This window comes from Miniopterus schreibersii, assembly GCF_964146895.1.
Source record: "Miniopterus schreibersii genome assembly, chromosome: 4".
Lineage (NCBI taxonomy): Eukaryota > Metazoa > Chordata > Mammalia > Chiroptera > Miniopteridae > Miniopterus > Miniopterus schreibersii.
Genome location: NC_138105.1, coordinates 79635151 through 79642872, shown reverse-complemented (window position 1 = coordinate 79642872; position 7722 = coordinate 79635151). Strand labels below are relative to the sequence as shown.

General features: G+C 49.1%; 1 long non-coding RNA gene across 1 annotated transcript; it reads right to left on the bottom strand.

Moving 5' to 3' along the window:
- Positions 1-362: 362 nt before the first annotated feature.
- On the bottom strand, positions 363-7355 carry LOC308556522. The gene is made up of 3 exons (XR_013998716.1): positions 6911-7355; positions 6283-6318; positions 363-871 (listed from the first exon to the last, which is right to left on the bottom strand). It is a non-coding gene; the product is annotated as an uncharacterized lncRNA (long non-coding RNA).
- Positions 7356-7722: the final 367 nt, after the last annotated feature.

Here is a 7722-nt window from a genome sequence, read left to right as displayed (position 1 = left end):
TGCAAGTCTTGAGGCCTAAGAGGCTGGAAGGGGGTGAGGGAGGGACAGGGAGGGGATGGGATTTGGGATTTTACCCCGGGAGGGTGGGGTGGCCTAGAGGGCTGTGGGCAGAGGAGGGAAAGAGCAGGCCAGGCCCTGGGTTCTGTGTCTCATAGAATCCGCATAGTCGCTCAGTGGTTGATGCCTTGGGTGGCCGTGTTTCCCAGATCACAGCACCGCTAAGGGGTGATTCATGATTTGAATTCACACCCTTCTGCCTTCCTGGTGTCAAGAATATGCATGAAAAGCTAACTCCTGTTATTGTCTTTATAAAGTAACCACATTGAATTTTGTGGGCTCACAATGCATCTATTATAACTCTACCGACGAGCGCAGTGGCCTCCGCTAGGGCCAGGGCGGCGGAGCAGGAAACAGGGCTCTGGGGGGATTTGAGGGCTTAGCAGAGGGCAGGGGTTTGGTCCGAGAGCCAAGAGCTGGACTGAGGACCAAGATGGTGGCTGTGGGTGCTGAGTCCCCTTCCAGTGCCTGATCTCTCTGAGTCAGGGTGGCATGCAGGGCCCCTGGGCCTGGCTTGTGTCCCCCTTGTCCCCTCCTTCCAGGTCCAACCAAACTGAGGTATTCCCTCTGCAGCTTGACTGCCCCGGCGCCCTCTGGACTCTTTCAGTGGACATTTAACTGTGGCCTTGGATACTCGTAGTATGTTCCCTAGAATCGTGGCCGAGTGTGGGGGTCAAGCAAAGTTGAATGGTGATGGTCCGTGCAGGTCTTCTCAGAGCCTTTCATATGCTCTTGTGCCTTGTGCAGCTTTCCAGAACTTATCTGCCCCCTTGATGTTTTTTCCTTCGAAGCATTTGTGGGGCACTAGGGGTTTCTGGAACAGATAAAGGAAACACTGCCTTAACCCAAAGGGGAAACTTGAGTGGTGGAATTTCAGGCACAGACATCTGGCTAAGCATCAAAGCTCTCCTCCGGCCTCCTCTTCCTAGGACCTGGGCACTGAGAACAAGGCGGGTGTCCCACTGCTCTCTCTGGGGTGGCCCAGTGGGGTTGCAAACTCTGTGCAGCCAAATTAGGAGCTCAGGACGAGGCTGGATGGGGTCAGCCCAGGCAGAGCTGGGGCTGGGGTTGTGGGGATGAGGGGCTAAGGAGGGATGGGAGGCACAGTTCCTGAACCCATAGCATCCCTTGATCTCTGAGGGTTTTCCAGGGGGGAGGGCTGTGTCTTCTGGGAAGGATGTGGAGTCCCCTGGGACAAAGCCCAGCGATTAGCTCAGGAGAGAAACATCTAATCCACGCCAGGGCCCAGTCCAGGGTCACAGTGGGAGGCCACAGATTGGCCCTGCTCTTTCGAAAGTAAACACGAAGTGCTGGCCTGGCTTCCCCTCGTCCAGTTGCCAGGGCCTTACCCAGCCCCCTTCTGTGGAGGCTCCAGCCTGTCAGCCCCCACGCCCCTTCATACCCATCTCCTTCTGTTCACCCCTCTGGCCTCTCCCAGCATCTCTGACTGTGGGGACCCTGGGGACTTGGTCACTCCAGGCCTTGTCCTTATGTGTCCTGATGGACACAGTCTAGAAAGGCACAGGGAAGTGGGGCAGATGTGGGCCGGCTGCCCTGCAGGGTGGTTGTTATGATTACTGTTGTCATTGTTACTGTCAGTGAGACAGGGAAGCTGGGACAGAGCTGAGGACGCAGAAGAAATGCATGTCTCTGGGACACCTTGAACTTGGGCCTTTCACAGGGCTTGGAGGGTCAGCCCCCGCCACTCTCGGCCTCACCCACCTCTGGCTGCTGGAGCTGCACCTGCGGCCACCACGGTGTGGAGCTCCTTGAACTACACTGAAGGGGCTCCCGCTCAGCTTCCTGATCCAAGACCAGCTTAGCTATTCCCACCTTTTCTCTTGTCCTGGGATAGGCCCCGGGACCTCACTGCTTGGCCCTGACTCTCTGCTGGGGGTGGAGTGAGTGGTGTGGGGGGTGCAGGAGTGGGGTAGGGGGTGTGGTGGGGCGAGTGGGGTGCAGTGGGGTGGGAATGAGGGGTGGGGGATAGGAGGGTAAGAGGTGGGGTGAGAGGGGTGGGGTGGGTGGGGTGAAGGAGGTGAGGGATAGGAGTGCAGGGGGTGGGGTGTGTGGGTGTGGAGCAGCTCTGTGAATCCGCAAGGCAGGTCTGGTGGATTTGGGAAGCCGGTGGAGGCGGTGAACCAGTGGAGGACCCAGCACGGATAAAAGTCTGGAGCTGTATCAGAAGGACGGCGACAGCCCAGGCCGGCGCAGCAGAGGGCTGAGGAGTTTAGATTCAGTGAGGCAGGCAAGAGGGAGCCATGGCAGGTTTTTGTTTTTTTCTAATTGTGGTAAATTGCATTAACATAAAGTTTACCATTTAAACCATTTTTAGTGGAATAACACAGTACTTGCCCATTTTTGTCTGGCTTATTTCACTTTACATGTTTTCAAGGTTTATCCATGTTGTAGCATGTATCAGAACTTCATTCTTTTCAAGGCTGAATAATCCACTGTCTGGATGGACCGTATTGTGTTTAATCATTCCTCTTCGATGGACACGGGTTGCTTGCACATTTAAGCCCTTGTGAATCATGCTGCTATAAACAGGGTGTACAAATATCTGTTCCAGTCCCTACTTTCAACTCCTTTGAGTATAAACCTAGGAGTGGAATTGCTGGGTTATATGGTGACTCTCAGCTTAATTTTTTGAAGACCTGCCAAACTGTTTTCTGCAGTGACTACTTCATTTTCCATTCCCACCAACATTGCACAAGAGTACCAGTTTCTTCATATTCTCACCAACACTCATTATTTTGTTTTTACTTTTTAAATAGCTATCCTAGTAGATGTGAAGTAGTGTCTCATTGTGGTTTTGACTTGCATTTCCCTAACAACTAATAATGTTACTCATCTTTTAATGAGCTTATTGGCCATTTTATATGCCTTCTTTGGTGAAATGTCTATTCAGTTTTGGATTGGGTTGTTTTTTTGTTGTTGATTTGTAGGAGTTGTTCATGGAATGTTCTGGATATCAGTCGCTTGTCAGATACGTGATTTAAGAATATTTTTTCCCATTTTGTAGGTTGTCTTTTTGCTTTCTTTTTTTAAATTTAAAAACATTTATTGATTTTTAGAGAGAGGAAAAAAGGGAGAGAGAGAAAAACATCAATCAGTTGCTTCCCTCACTAGGGATGGAACAGGCAACCTGGGTATGTGCCCTGACCGGGAAGGGAACCCACCTCCTTTTGGTGTATGGGATGACACTCCAACCAACTGAGCCACATTGGCCAGGACTTTTCGCTTTCTTACTAAATGTCTTTTGATGCACAAAAGTTCTTAATTTGAATGAAGTCCAATTTATCTATTTTGTCTTTTGTTGCCTGTGCTTTTGATATCATATACATGCAATTGTTGCCAAATTCCATGTCATGAAGATTTCCCCCAATGTTTTCTTCTAAAAACTTTATAATTTTAGCTCTTAAGATTAGGTCTTTAATACCATGGTAGGTTCCTGTGCAAGGAAGGATCAGGGAAGACTTGCCAAGCAGTATCTTGAGACCCCAGAGCACAACTCCTGTGGGAAACAGACGGGGGGTTTAGCCAGCCACAGGCACATTGTGAGTCAGATCTGGATTCCAGGCCCTGTTAATAGGAATAGCTTGTGGAGATCCAAGGAGGTGATGTCAGCACAAATTGGCCTCTAGAGAGAGACCTGGGTGTGTGGGTGGAGATGTTGGCAGCCCATGTAGCCACTGACAGGATGAGAGTTGAGTTGGGGAAGGAGAGAGTTGAGTTGGGGAAAGAGACAGAGCAGGAGTCATCAGAGACAGAGGAGGCAAGCTGGGGATGTGGCATAAGGACCTTAGAGAGAAAGCTGTGAGTCTCAAGCAGGAGAGAGGGATCATCAGTGTCCCCTGCTTATGGGACTTAGTGACAAGGAGAACAAAGGGAATGAACGGGGTAAGGAGGGTCCTAGTCATCTGCCTGGCACTCAGCCTGTCAATGGAGTAGGGTCTCAGCAAACACAGACTTTGAGACTGGATGAGAGGATGGGAGAGGCTAGGCAGCCCTTTTTTTCCTGTTCAGCTATGATTTTTACTGCATAGTGTGCCTTTTCCTCTTGGCTCTTTTTTCCCCCTTTCATTTAAAAAAATTAAGGTATAATTTACATACAGTAAAGTTCATCCATTTTAGTGCACAATTCTATGATATTTGACAAATACAGCCGTAGAACCACCATTTAAATCAACATACAGAATAGTTTCCCTTCCCCAGCCTCTGGCAACCACTATCTGCTCTCTGGCACTCTGTGTTGTCTCTTCCATGGAATTAGACACTATGCAGCCTTTTGAGTGTGGCTTCTTTCACTCTGCAGAATGCACTGGAGATTCAGCCATGACGTTACTGTGCATCAGTATTTCATTCCTTTTTATTGTTGAGGAGTGTTGTGCGGTATGACTGTACCACCTTTCACCCACTCATCTCTTGAGGCACATTGCAGTTCTTCTCAATTTTTGGCAGTTTTGAATAGAGCTGCTATAAGCTTGCACAGGCTTTTGTATGAAGGTAAGTTTTCATTTCTCTTGAATCAATACTTAGAAGTCCTGACTCTCCTCTCTTCTTCATTTTTTAAACAGCTTTGGGATATAGTTCACACACCATGCAATTCATCCATTTAAAGTGTACAATTTATAGCCCGGCCGGCATGGCTCAGTGGTTGAGCTTTGGCCTAGGATCCAGGTGATCGGGGTTCGATTCCCGGTCAGGGCACATGCCAGGGTTGCGGGCTCGATCCCCAGCCGGGGGTGTGCAGGAGGCAGACGATCAATGACTCTCTCATCATTGATGAGTCTCTCCCTCTCTCTCCCTCTCGCTTCCTCTCTCTGAAATCAATAAAGATATATTAAAGAAAAAAGTGTACAATTTACAGAGTTGTTCAACCATCACCATTATCTAATTTTAGAACATTTTCATCTGCCTGAAAAGAAACCCTGTGCCCATTAGCAATCACTCCCTATTCCCCCACCCCCTACACCTTTGCTTTCTGTCTCTATAGTTCTGTCTATTCTGGGTATTTCCCATAAATGGAATCATATATTATGTGGTCTTTTGTGACTGGCTTCTTTCACTTAGCATCATGTTTTTGATATTCATTCATAATTATATTGTAGTGTGAATCAGTATTCTATTTCTTTTTGTGGTTGAATAATATTCCATTGTATGGATGGACAACATTTTGTTTACCTGTCCATCTATTGATGGGCACTGGGTTGTTTCCACCTTTGGCTATTGTGAATTGTGTTGCTGTGAACATTCCTGTACAGGTATTTGTTTTAATACATGTTTTCAATTCTTTTTGGTATATATCAATGAATGGAATTTCCAATTCATATGGAATATGGAAACTCTATGTTTAACATTTTGAAGAACTGCGGAACTGTTTTCCATGGCGACTATACCATTTTACATTCCCATCAGCAGTGTGTGAGGGTTCTGATTTTCCCCACATCCTCTCCAACACTTATAATTATCTGACTTTTTGATCCTAGCCATCCTAGTGTGTGTGAAATGATGTCTCATTGTGGTTTTGATTTTTATTTCCCTGATGGTAGTGATGCTGAGCACCTTTTCACATTGGCTGTTTGCATATCTTCTTTGGAGAAATGTCTATTCAGATCCTTTGCCCATTTTTTAATTGGTATGTCTGATTAGAATGAAGATTCTGGCTTCCCTTTTAGCCACCTTGGCTCTGATCTCACCTAATTCCCACTCCTGTAGCTTCCCCTGTGCCCCAGGTCCATCCCTAAATGCTCCCCATCACCCAGGAGAGGAGCAGTCCATCTCAATCTGCAGATCCTCACACTCCCCTAACACTTGCAGAACTAAGAAGGACCCTGCCCCAACACAGGTTGGCTGGTCCCGCTTTAATAGAAAAATGACTGGTAGCTGCCGTGGGGAGAAAAATTCTCTCAACATTATAAAACCTTTCAAATATACAGAAAAATGGAAAGAATTGTACCCTGGCCTGCCCACACTTAGATTCTACAATTAACATGTTGCTATATTCACTCTATCACCTAACTATCCATCCCTGCCTCCTTCCCTCTCTCCCTCCCTCCATCAGTCCATGTTATTTTTTTTTTGGAGGCATCATCAGAACCCATCACCTCTAAACACTTAAGCATGCACATAACCTAGAGTTCAGTATTTTATGTTTCTTGCTTATTGGGGAGGGGGCCAAACTTACATACAAGAAATGGACATGTCTTATGTATACATTACCTGAATTTTGAGACATGCAGACACTGGTGTAACAACCTAGATCAAGACATATAGACTATTACCATTACCCCAGGAAGTAGAGGGTAGATAGTTTTAAGTTATCTGACTTACTAGATGTATATTTAGATATACAGGTACCTTTAATCACCCGCCCTCAGACAGGATCATATAAATGTCCTATTTTTTTACTCTACAAATAGATGTGGACTTGTTTCCATTCCAACCCTCAATCACACATCTCATTCCCACCCCCTGTTGATAGACTTTCAGGTTAGCTTATGCTTTCTAGACACAAGTTGTTCATGGTGGGGGCCAGGCAGGGCAAGGAAGGGATTTTCAGGATGATGGCGGAGAATTTCTAAAGCTGAGGGGAAACAGTCCATGGAGAGGAAGGAGGGAAGGCTGTGGAGCAAGTCCCTCCGACGGGCAAAGCTTGTTCCAGCCTCAGGGCTTTTGCACTTGCAGGGGCCCTTGCCTGGTGTGCTCTCCCCTGGCTTTTTGAATGGCCATCTGCACCACCCTTCAGATCTGAGCTCAAATGCCATCTTCTCAGAGAAGCTGACCATCCCAGCTAAAGACGCGTTTCTTTCTCTCCCTATTCTCTGCTTATTTCCTTTGCAGCACTTACCTCAATCTGTTATGAATAGTTTTGGCTCTTTGTTCATCACACTCCCTTCTTCCTCCTGGAGTGTTAGCTTCAAGAGGGAGGGGACAATGCTTGTACCCCCAACACCGGGGCTAAAATACAGTAAGAACTCAACATGTGCCTGTGCAAGGAATGCACAGTGCTAGGTGCCGAGGCGCGGTGACCAGAGCGGGTGCCCGTGCGCTCCGTGCAAGACGCCTGGAAGGCCAGGGGTGGGTTGGGGGTCCCGGATCGGAGCCCAGCAGGCTGGTGCCCTACTCCAAATCCTATTGGCTTTCCTGTTCCTCTTACCCCGCAGGGGTCCTTGAGGCGCAGGGAGGCGGCAGGGACGCGGCCCCGCACCCGTCTTGCTCACCAGCTCACGTGCGACGTGGGCCAGGTCTGCGCGCCCTTCCCGCTGCGCCAGGGCTGTGCTGGGGCGGGAGGTGCTCTCGCTTCCCCGCTTCCCCATCGAGCGCAGCGCACCCTCCGACCTCTGCTCGCACCACAGGCTGGGTGCCTGCTGCTGGGCAAACAAACGGTGGGTGCGATGCGCGCTCCACGGGTGGAAGCTGCGGGAGAACGCGGGAGCTTGGCTGGGGTGGAAGCTGCGGGAGAACGCGGGAGAACGCGGGAGCTTGGCTGGGGCGGGGCTTGCGAGAGTCCGGAAGCGGCTGAGGGGCAGAAGGAACTCGCGGGGACCGAAGGTTCCGATGGGGGGACTTGGGGGTCTTCGCCAGCCCGCGCCCGGCGGTGGTGCGTGACCACCTGCTTTGCATTTGGAAGCTGGAGATGAGGGGGCGGGGCCAGAACGC